At 36.6% G+C, this 12,926-nt stretch overlaps 1 protein-coding gene across 1 annotated transcript in view; it reads right to left on the reverse strand.

Moving 5' to 3' along the window:
• IL1RAPL2 (interleukin 1 receptor accessory protein like 2) overlaps positions 1 to 12,926 on the reverse strand; it is a 1,037,032-nt gene that overhangs the window by 659,763 nt on the left and 364,343 nt on the right. The window lies entirely within an intron of this gene.

Genomic DNA, 12,926 nt, shown 5'->3' on the forward strand with positions numbered 1-12,926 from the left:
AGAGCAGTTTATGACTAAGGAAGACATGTAAAAATCACTGCAAACAAACTAGGTGATTTCAGTTACATTAAATTGCAAAGCGTTTGCACAGACAAAACCACTGTAATTAAGATCAAAAGAAATGTAGTAAACTGGGAAACAATCTTTACAACTAATGTTTCTGACAAAGTCTCATTTCTAAAACATACAGACAACCAAGTCAATTTTTTTTAAAAAAAGCCATTCCTCAATTGACAAATGGTCAAAAGATATGCAAAGGCAATTTACAGATGAGGAGATCAAAGCAATCCATAGTCTTATGAAAAAAAATGCTCTAAATCATTACTTATTAGAGAAACGAAAATTAAAGCTTCTCTGAGGTACCACCTCACACTTCTCAGACTGGCGAATATGACCAGAAAAGACAATGATCATTGTTGGAAGGTTTGTGGGAAATCTGGGACACTATTACATTGTTGGTGGAACTGTGAACTCATCCAACCCTTCTGCAGAGCAATTTGTAACTATGCCCAAAGGGAAACAAAACTGTGCATTCCCTTTGATCCAGCAATACCACTAATGGGTCTATACGCTGAAGAGATGATGAAAAAGGGTAAAAACATCACTTGTACAAAAATATTTATAGCAGCCCTGTTTGTGGTGGCAAAGAATTGGAAATAAAGCAAATGTCCTTCAATTGGGGAATAGCTTAGCAAACTGTGGTATATGTATGTCACGGAACACTATTTTTCTATAAGAAACCAGGAGGGATGGGAATTCAGGGAAGCCTGGAGGGATGTGCATGAACTGCTGCTGAGTGAGATGAGCAGAACCAGAAAAACACTGTACACCCTAACAGTAACATGGGGGTGATGATCAAACTTGATGCACTTGCTCATTCCACCAGTGCAACAATCAGGGACAATTTGGGACTCTCTGCCATGGAGAATACCATCTGTATGCAGAGAAAGAACTGTGGAGTTTGAACAAAGACCAAGGAATATTAACTCTAATTTAGGGGAAAAACCTGATATCTTATTGTCTGATCTTGCTATCTCTTATACTTTGTGTTTCTTCCTTAAGGATACATATGATTTCTCTCTCATGACACTCAATTTGGATCAATGTGAACCATGGAAACAATGTAAAGACTGGAATATTGCCTTCTGTTGGGGGTGGGAAGTAAGATTAGGGGGAAAAATATAAAACTCAAAATAAATACATTCTTTAAAAAAAATTATTACTGTCAGCCCTTCCGACATCTCTCATTTACAGTCCTTTCTTTTCATTCACATAACCACTTCTATAGAATATAAGTCCTCCTCACCTTTGACCTGAACTGTTGCAAGAGATTTTGAAAATAGGTTTGTACTGATGTATTTTTTACATCATCATAGTTTCCTTGCTTTTAAAATAATAATCATTCCAAGATACTTCTGAAATTAAGGAAGAGAAATTTGTGAACATTCAACTGTTTATTCACAATGACGAACTGGGGTCTGTACGTTGAGGGCTTTCAATCTTTTAATTAGTTAAGCTCCAGTGTGGCAGTGCTGCTAATCAAGGCAGAAAAGGAGGAGTGGGCATAGGCCTAGAGAAACATGACTCTGTAGAGTAGTCCCAATCCACAGTTGGTTAGGTTGGTTCGGTTTTGTTCTTTAGTAAACAAACACTACCAAGCTTCTTTGTCCCCTGGGCATTCCTTAGAAGGGAATCAACATTCAGATAGTCAGTAAAGAAAGAAATCACCAAGCCCCAGGTTTCCAATTAAATTCCATGGCTAGCACTTTCCACTGTCACTTAATCAACAGCCTGGCACTGGTCCTTCTCCAGCATTGCCTCCAATGAATTTCATATTAGCTAGAAAGTAAAGGGATAGCAGGCAGGGTCAAACATTATTCAAATGCATTTGGAGGGATTCTCCAAGTGTACTAAGCTTCTTTCTTGTGAAGACACCTGTGCATCACTTCACAGACACAGGCAGCCCAATTTTCCAAGGGCACACTGCTTGATATAGGTCCCATAGTAATTTCTAATTGGGATTAGAAGGTTTTGTAGAATTTAATACATTTCTGCTTAATGGGGGTGAAGGAAGGAGAAAAAAATAATGATAAATAAAATTGCCCTTCATATATGTTGCTGTTATTCTAATCAAGAAGTTTTAAATCTAGCAATAACATACTTGCCAACAGTTATTATCTGCAATTTGGAACAATTTTGCTATTCATGAGCCTGAAGCAAGAATAAACAGACCATAAGAATGATTTCCAAACAAGTGTTCTGGGGAGATATGAAATCAATACGGATATGGTCCATTCCCATAGATCATTACATCATTAAAACCTCTTCAAGCTAATAAAACGAAAGTCATTCTGTCATATAGCAATACTAGTCACCACCCCACTCCCTTTAGGGTTGGTCAAGCAAATAGCAGGTAGAAACTTAGTGAAACAAGTTCACAATCCGTTATTCTATTTTATCATGGATTCCTGTTCTCATTTCTGTCTATCATGATTGCTAATTATTGGAATGTGATCCATTAAGATACCAAAGAAGGTAGCAAAATCACTGCCACAGGCAAAAAACCCAAGTTGAGACATGGGTCCATTCAGTTGGTTGCCTTGGTCAGGCTGTCAGCCCTGAATATAAATAGTTTGAGGAGACAAGTAAAGAGTTGGTACTAAGGAAGTAATTTATAACAACGTAACATTGCTTAACTTCCTTAGTGACAATTCTTTTTTTTTTCATTAATCCATATCCCACATACGAAATTACAGGATCATAGATTTAGAACTGGAAGTGATTTTACAGACTATTGAGTCTCATGTCTTCCCCCCACTGCACTCACATGCACAACCACAATTTATTTTATAGATGAAGAAACTGAGACATGGAAAGGTTAATTGATTTGTTTAGGGTCACATAGCACTCTAACTTCATGAACATATTTATGTTTGACTTCATCTCTCCCAACTGGAAGGGAGATTGAAAGAAGATGTTGTAGAGATGCCATTAGACTGGATGATCTTTTAGGTGCTTTCCAACTGGAGCTGCCAATGGCTAACATCTGACCAACTTTGTGTTTTATTACTGCCAATTGCCTCTGTGCATTGAGCATAGTAAATTCTCAATATGTATTTCCTGAATTGTTAGTTGAATTTGTTTTCTTCTGGGGGAACAAATGCTTTATGAATCCTTTTTCCCCCTTCTCTTGCAAATGGTCCCACGAATACCGACTATTATGACTCAAAAGACAAGAAAAGGTAGATGAATTTCACAGGAATAATCTAATTGCCATGTGTCTTAGATAGCCCCAACTAGGCAGAGAAACAATCTAGGCCCTAACTCTGCCCTGTGTGGTACAGGTTTAAGCTTCCTACAAATGTTCAACATTGGGTACTTTCTGAGTTGCTTATACATCTTTATAAGGGAAGAAATGGCCAAGCTTGAGCAGGATGCTCAGCAGGATATTCTCAGGGGACTGGAACCCTTCGGCCTACTATCTACTTTATAGTGGATCAAATGTGTGATTGAATGGTATACAATACTCTCTACTTCTACCCACATCAGAAGACAAAACAGGATGTGGGTGGGAAGGAGGGAGCTATTAGCTGTTTATAACAAGGTCTAGTGAACAGACTCCATGGTATTCGCAAATAACCAGAAGCTCCCTGGGGCGGCAACAAGCTTATTGTTCAAACTTCCCCAAAAGGACAGAAGAAGCTTCACTCTAGGTAGAAACTAGCCAGTGAAATCACATTAAGTAGGCAGACAGGCCACAAGCTCGAGGCAAACAAAACCACTGCATCTGAGACTTTATGTGGGGCGGGGGGCACCATAACTGGAAATGGTCTGGAGGGGATGACAGTTGAAGAAGCAAGTTTAAATTCATATTTGAATTAACAAAGACCTAGGCCAAAGTAGACAGGTAGCATTAAGTCATCGACTACTTATTTATTCATTCACTGAATATATAACTCAATACAGGCACGATTCAGTGGTAGGTGTTGTAGGGAGATGGATAAAAAGAACTCAAAGACATGAATTTGGCCTTTGAGATTTTATAACCTAATAAAAGAAACAGGACATCCATTCATGAAAAGATAAACATTTGCCTCAATGATTTTATTGACTTTTTAATTTTTTTAAATGGAAAATTTTTCAGTTAATATTAATCTACTGTTTTCCTTTTTTCTCCCCTCAATGATAAAAAAAGAAGAAAAATATGGAACAGCTAGGTAACACAGTGGATAGTCAAACAATGAAATTATTGTTCTGGTCATGTTTGAAAAGGGTAGCTTCATTCTATACTTGGAGTCCATCACCGCTCTAGAAGAAGGTGTTTTGCCTGCTTTTTCAAATTCCCAGATGTGACCAAAGTACACAAGAGAAATCACTGTTAAGGAGTTGGCATATGAATTGGACTTTGAATGATAGGATCTGGAAAGAAAGATGAGAGATAGGTGGTCATTCCAAGTAGAGGGAATGCTTTACATAAAGGCATGAAGGCATTATTTTGAAAAAAAAAAGCACTGATATCTTTGCTTTTATCTTTACTAGATTCCCCCCATATCCCTACCACTTTTTTCTCCCAGAAAGCCAAATCACTTAGCAATTTTTTTAAAGAAAAAACTAAAGGGAAAGGGAGAGCAAATACAGCAGAGTCAATCAATACTTTTTTTTAAATCTAGCAAAATGTTCAATTTTTCATACACATCAAGCTCCCACCTTTACAAAGGAATGGGGAAGAGGAACTGTCATTTCATCTTCCATATTTGACAATTTTCATGTTATCATTTGATTGCTTTGTGCTTGCTATTATTTTTATTTACATTGCTAAATGAACTATGTAGTTTTCCATATTTTGCTTACTTTATATTGTATCAGATCATCTAAATCTTTCCAAGTTTCTCTGTGTATCCATTGTTTTCATAATTTTTTATATTACATTAATATTCCATTAAATTCATGTACCACTTTTGTTCATCTGTTGCCCAGTTGAAGGCCTTATACTTTGTTTACAAATTTTTACTACTGCAAAAAAATACTGTTAAAAATATTTTGGTATATATGGAGTCTTTCATTTTGTCCTCCATAGGGTATACACGTAGCAGTGAAATTTCTGTGTCAAACGATATGGACACTTTTAGCAATCATATTTACAGAATTCTAAATTAATTACCAGAATAGCTATATCATTGTTCTGTCAACAATGAATTACGGTGTCTGTTTTTTTCACAAAATCTCCTACACTATTTCTATCATTTGTCATATTTACCAATTTGCTAAATTTGAGGTAAGGAATTCAGGTTTGCGTGTCCTTCTATCATTAATTATTTAGAGCATCTGTTCATATGACATTTAATAGTCTATCTGTTCATAACTTCTAACCATTTAAAGGACAAAGTGTACACTAATAGCTAATCCTTGGCAAGTAAATGTTATTTTAATATGGGAAGGATTCTGAATTAAACCATCTATACTCTCTCCCTAAATTCTCCTTGCGTCCCTTTGTCATAGAGGAATAAAATCACAAAAATAAGAAAATAAGAACTAAGAAGGTTTTTTTTTTAAATCTAGTCAAATTTTCTTATTTTACAGAGGAAGAAATTGAGACCTAGAAATTTGAAGCAGAGTCCATGATCGAATTTGGGTTTAGTAAATACATATTAACTATTTCAATCAAGTCTGACTTTCTGTCACCCCAACAGGGGTTTTCTTTGGCAAAGATAATGGAGTGGTTTGCCATTTCCTCTTTGGCAAAGATAATGGAGTGGTTTGCCATTTCCTCTTTGGCAAAGATAATGGAGTGGTTTGCCATTTCCTTTACCAGTTCATTTTACAGATGAGAAACTAAGGAAAAAAGGGTGAAGTGACTTGCCCAGGGTCACATGGCAAGAAAGAGTCTGAGACCAGATTAAAACTGAGACCTTCCTGCCTCCAGGACTAGCACTGTATCCACTTCATCATCCAGCTGCCCTTCCTTGGTACTACCTTTTCACCAACAACCTGACCCATCCATTTTATGACCTTTCTCAACTCTCAAGATCTCTGTAATATAGTTGGAAAGGACTTCAGAGGCCATTTCCTCAATCCCTGCACTTTGTGGATGATGAAAATGAGACCTAGGTAGATGGAAGATAGAGGGGAGTTTAGATCTAGAGGTGGAAGGGACCTCAAAAGATAGCTAGTAAAACTGATTAATTTTACAAGGGAGGAAACTGGGACTCAGTGAAGTTAAGTGACTTGCTTGAGTTCAAAGTACTACAGAATGGCAGTATTAGAAAAGAAATTTAAGTCTCCTGATTTCTAGTTCAAAAACAGTTACAGAATTTTAAGTTATCTAAGTTACCTATTACAAACCCCTCATATTTACAGATATGGAAACTGAGGCCAAGGAAAGCTAATTGATTTACCAAAAGACACAGAGATAATCAGCATCAGAAGCTGGATTTGAAGTCAGACCAAATACCTCCTGAATCAGTGATCTTACTACTTCCTAATGCTTAGGGATAACCAAGTTTAGCATCATAATCTTCAACTGGAGAATAAATGATGCTGTCCCTGACCAGGGTTGAGTACATGACCCTGTACAGAGTTCTGGACAATGGAGCTATCTATGAATGATCAGGAAGGTTACCTAATATCCTTTAGAATAAATTTGATTAGAGGAAATCATAATGCCATACTTTTTAGGAAGCAAGAGAATTGTCCATGGAGCTAGGAACTATTTTCCTGTAAAGGGATGCTAATTGGAAAAGAGTTCCAGAGTTTCTAGAAATCAGCATTTAAAAAATAATGAGAGCAGGATACTCAGGAAGAATGAATGTTATTTTTTCTGCTTTTTTTTTGTTTTTGGATTTTTTTTTAGGTTTTTTTGCAAGGCAATGTGGTTAAGTGGCTTGCCCAAGGCCACACAGCTAGGTAATTATTAAGTGTCTGAGACCGCATTTGAACCCAGGTACTCCTGATTCCAGGGCCGGTGCTTTATCCACTACGCCACCTAGCCACCCCGAATGTTATTTTTTCAAAACCATAAAAACCAATTTCGCTTCATATATGAATGTTGTTTTCAGTCATGTCCTATTTGTGATTTTCTTGGTAAAGATACTGGAGGGATTTATCATTCCATTCTCCAGATCATTTGACAGATGAGAAACTTAGGCAAACAGGGTGAAGGGTCCCAAGATCACGCAGTTTGCAAATATCTGAAGTCAGATTTAACTCAGGAAGATGGGTCATTCCAACTTCAGATCCAGTGCTCTATCCCCTGCAGTGCCACCTAGCTGCCTTTTCTCCATGTTAACTCTAGGATCGAATATAAATCTCTCTGTTTAACTTTAAACACCCTTCATATTTTGGCCCTAATCTATCATTCCAGTTCCCCCAAACTGGCCTTCTCTATGCTCCTTATTTGTGACTCTCCATTTCCCATCTCTGTGCCTTTGAACTGGCAGTCCCAAATATCTGGAAAACACTCTCCTCTCTTGATAGAGTACCTCTCATCCTTCAAGTGGCAACTTAAACATCAACCTGTATATAAAGCCTTTTCTGAGTCCTCTCCCCACAACCAATACTGTCTTCCCTTGCCAATTATCTTGTATTTGTTTATTTATTCTGCATATTATTAGATATGGAGTTCTTGTCTCAGATGAAGAAGTTGCAGGTTAGAGGATAAAGCACTGAGCCTAAAGTCATGAAGACCTGAGTTCAAATCTGGCTTCAAACACTTAACTAACTGTGTAACTCTTGGCAAGTCACTTTACCTCAATTTGCCTCATTTTCCTCAATTGTAAAATGAGGTTAATAACAACACTTACCTTGAAGAGCAAGTATCAAATGAGATAATATTTATTAAATTTCTTAGCACATAGTAGGTGCTATAAAAGCGCTTACTTCCATCTCTTTCCCCTACATTGGAATATAAACTCCTCGAGATTATAGAAGGTTTCACTTATGAGTGAGTGAGGAAGTCAATAAAGGCCTTGTAAGGAAATGGCTCTTGAACTCAACTTTGAATAACCAGAGAACTAAAGAGGTTGAAGTCAAGAAGGAAAATTCTAGTCAAAGGTATGAAGGCAGAAAATGAAATGTTTTCTAGGAGGGAACTGCAAATAGGCCGATTTAGCCACAGCAGACTTAAACTGGAACTAGATTATGAAAGGCTTCAAAATCCAAGGAGAGAATTCAAGAGGCAATAATGAGCCATAGAAGGTTTTTGAGCAGGAGCCAGAACTATATTTTAGCAATTATAAACTGATGGTTTTTCTGAATGATAAATCAGTTATTTTTCTTTTCCTCAACACAAGTATGTATAAAGGATCTACCCCCACTATGCTTTCAGATGTATAAGTCTTTTACCTATTGCTACACTAGAACATCCCAGAGGATAGGGTCCATCAATCAATCAATCAATAAGAATTTTCAACAGGAAAATTGTATTTTTGTGTGTATGAGGTGGAGAAATATATGTTGATAGCTAATATAGATGCAAAATGAATTCATGGTAGTTGGAGGAAGGAGACACTGAGCCACTGAGATCATGGTTCACGATGATCAGATCATGCTCCATTAGGCTCAAAGCATAAGGTGAAAGCTGAATTTGGAATGAAACCAGGGATGTCAAGAGAGGCTAGGAAGGAGATAATTCCAGGCCTAGGGGACAATGTTTCAAGGACTGTTCAAGCCCACAGTGAAGGCATTTCATTCACACTAAAATAGAAAGGAAAGCACAGTCAAACACAAAAAATGTCAAAAGCTGACAAAGGACCACTGCCAACTAGCAGCCATCATACTGTAAAATATTCACCCTAAAATTACTTAGGGAATTTTTTTATATTCAATAAGCTTTTCAGTCATCCTTACTGAAGAGCTCTAATAAAGCAATTTATATAGAAAGAAGGAGAATTGCTCTGGAATTACAAAATTTCCCCAAATGGAGATGCTAGACTGCAACACAACCTTGTGTCAATCTAGGTTATGAAAGGCAAAGATATTTATCCAAGATATGGAGACAAACACACGTTAGTAGACAGGGAGCTTACTTTACTTAAGCCCAGTTTAAAAAATAAGTGTCTGTAATCAAGACTAGATTTGGGAAAGTCGGTTGTCAAAGGTACACTTAACACCTAATTTGATAAAAATAGGGCTTCGTGAAGAAAAATTAAAGACTGTTAAAATTGCATGAACTCAATGCCAAATTGCGTAAAACTAGTGACCACCCAGTAAAAGGAAGAGATATTGCATATTAAAAAATTGTTTAAAGATGTGACAACTTGTAAGATTTATTGTAGAAGTCAATCAGTGTAATTATGTTACTTTGAACCAAGTAATTCACACACCATAATATCCATAGGAGGGATGCAATCTGTAAACATGGAACACAGTCAAACCGTCTTAGTTTCAAAGAAAGATTGAACCTGTCCTCGGTAACAACTTCTAACAAAATGAACAAAATAGCCAAGGACAAAAATTGAGTTGAATGGAGATAAGGCCTAGCATTTCCCATTTAATCTAATATCAAAATTACAGTCTAGAGTGCAAGATGGTTTAGCACTTCTAAAAGACTACTTTGACCTCATTTACCTTATGAAACTTCCTTAAACTTGCCTTTGAGAGTGAAAATGCCCTCCTCTGGATATAACTTAGGACAAAAGAGTCAATTCACTGTAGCAGTTACACAAAATCTTTTTCTATCTATCTTGCATGCCTATTAGTGAAAACATTTTATTCTACAAGCCTATTTAGATATGCACTACTACCTATATCGATATGTACAGGTGTGCACTTCTGCATATGTGTGTGCATAGGCATATACATATATAGAAATTAGATTAGAAAATGGGTATATATGTACATGTGTATATATATATATATATATTCCTATATATACACATGTACATTTTTTAATATTCAATAAATAAAATAATTGGTTTAAAATTATTTCAATTTTGTGTCATCATTTTTAAATTCTAATTTCGTATATATTTAAGAGTATACAATAGGTATTATCATGGGGGGAATGCTTAACAAATAACACACTTCCCCACCATACCTATTCTACTGGCATTCTTCTGCTGACTTGGAAGTGACAATTCTAAAAACTAAGGCTTTGAATGCGTCAAAAATGAGAAGCTTCTGCCAATCCTCCAGTCCTTACTTAAAGAGACTAAACAAAAGCTATAGTCCTAACATAAAGAAACATTAGCACTCAAGCTGAAAAGAACACTAATATTCAGAACAAGAAAAAGCACAGTAACTCCCCAGTTGAAGAAAACTCTGTATCACCCAGTCAAATCTGGGTCAAGATCATGAAAGATTGCAATGGTCCACTGAAGAGCAAGCTCATGGAGTTCAACAGATTAAAGCATACCTTTAGAAGAGAACTTAGCAGCCAAACGATCTGTTTGGCCTATCTAGGGAAGTTGCCACCTAACAGTAAAGCATCCTAGCTAAGTCAGGTCCGCTATAACTGAACCTTCTGAGCAGTCAACTAAGGCATAGGCTTGAATTAGCCCAGTAGCAAAATGGCTCCATACAAGCAAGATATTATCTACCATGAGGAGCAAATGCAGATAAGCTACGCATCCAAACTCTGGAGTTATGAAATGTCTTGCTTGTATATGCTCCCTTCATGCCCAGTCTTCACCCATAGATTCTGTGAGAATTGGTGGGAGAGTGTGACACAAGATTTTCGTTGCTATTTTTTTGGAAGGGATGGGAATGGGGATGAGGAAAGGCGTGAATTGATCATTATTGTTCTCAAATTCTTCAGACATTTGAGCAAAAGTGTTTACCAAAGAAGCACATCTACTGACTGATTAGTAAGGCGAAAAAGACCAGTGATTACCAAAGAAGCGCACCTACTGACTGATTTGTAAGGCGAAAAAGACCAGTGGGAGCTCACGGACGATAATATTGGGAGGGCACCTGTCCACCTAGAATCCCAAGTAGTAGCAGCTGCCCCCTTCTTGGGATTAATCAGTCAATTTCAGTGTACAGTGGGGATGTAGGGGGACAGTGTTATCTATAAAGGCAGTACCCCCATGATAACAATTTTTGTACATTTTAATATATACACAAAATTGAAATTTCAAAAGAATGATGTAAAGTTGAAATATTTTAAAAAATACAATCATTGTATACATCAATAAAAAGAATACTTTTTGCTGGGAGGAAAGGAGGAGGGAATGAAGGGGTGCAAGCTGACACTGAGAGTGGAGAAGGCTCAAAGGAAGATAAGGATGTATGTAGATGGATATGAAATTAGAGCCAGGCCAGGGAATAACTGTTTCCTGGCCCTCTTGGGTGTCTACTGTATTGTCAAAGTAGGAGAAGGGATAACAATGGATGCTGAAGACAGGCTAGGTGGGAAATGACTGGCTACCTTCCCTTCTGAGAAGAAGGACCTGTGGTTGATTTGCCAGTGTATCTTTCTCTCAGGAGTGGGAAGAGAGGTACAAGGGAGATGAAAGAGCTTCTCTCATCACTTTTAATTTTTTTTTAGTTTTTACAAGGCAATGGGGTTAAGTGGCTTGCCCAAGGCCACACAGCTAGGCAATTATTAAGTGTCTGAGGCCGGATTTGAAATCAGGTACTCCTGACTTCAGGGCCAGTACTCTATCCACTGAGCCACCTAGCTGCCCCTTCACTTTTAAAGTTTACATTAACTTTATCTACTTTGTAGACCAGGAAGATTAGGAGATATCTCAACAATATTGTTGCAAACAAACGAGTTTCATGGGGGAAAAAAGATCAAAAGAAGAATGACTAAAAATATTGTAGGTCTTCCTCTTCATTTTATGCATTTGAAATTTGTCATATCATACAAGTTATAAAACTCTTATCCACGTTTTTAAAAACACCCACTAAACAAATTGTTTCCAAGCAAGACCTGTTTTCCTGTGCTAAGGAGCAGTGACTGGCTTAGCTCAAGTCAGTACCTTTTGCTCCTTTGTGAATCCAATACCAAAATTCTTCTTTTGAAAATACATACAGACTTCCCCAGAGGGCAAATAAGATGGAATTCAGGGACTTTTGAGCTAACCTATTCTTTTAAAAATAATAGTAATAATGTCATTTGTTTTCATTTCACATTCATTTGGAAATATATATTCCCATCCCAGTATAGCAAAACTCATCCCGTTTCACTTTCCTTCTACTGTGGTTCCAGAAAAGTAGCAAGAACCAAAATAAAAGCAGAAGAATTATCAGTAATTATAAGCAGATCTAGCAAAAGAAGATGGAAGAAATTTCAAAAACAGAAATCTATACAAAAACTACAAAATGCATAAAATATATTTCTACTAAAGATACCACACACACTCTTGAGACTTATAGAAAAACAATTATAGGACACACTTTAAAGAAAGTATTAAGTAATTGGTGAGATATTAATTGCTTCTAGTAGGGCTACACTACTATAATAAAAATACTGATAGCATCTAAATTAACTTAGAGATTTAGTGTTATACCAATTAAATTACCATGCAGTTACTTTAAAGAGGTAGGAAAAATAATGAAAACAATTTATCTGAAGGAACAAAAGGTCTGGAATCTGAAGGGAAATAATGTTAATATAGATGTCATATAGATGAATGAAAAGGAAATAGCATTTTCAGACTTCAAATTTCATTATAAAATAATAATCATCTAAAGTATTTGGTGTTGGTTAAAAAATGGAAAAGCAAATTAGTGAAACAGACTAGATAAGCAAGAATTACAAGAAAAAAACACGAACTCAGTATTTGATACACCCAGGAACAAACCACTTAAGGACTCACTATTCAATAAGAACTGCTAGAACCGGAAAGTAATTTGGAAAAAGTAGGGTTAGAGCAACATCATAGACCATAAACAAAACAAGCTACAAGAGGATATTCGATTTCAACGAGTCATAAAGTCCTTACTCTGGGCAAGGAAGTGTGTTAAGCTCTGGGAATACAAAA

The sequence above is a fragment of the Macrotis lagotis genome, chromosome X (assembly GCF_037893015.1).
Source record: "Macrotis lagotis isolate mMagLag1 chromosome X, bilby.v1.9.chrom.fasta, whole genome shotgun sequence".
NCBI classification, from domain to species: Eukaryota; Metazoa; Chordata; class Mammalia; order Peramelemorphia; family Peramelidae; genus Macrotis; species Macrotis lagotis.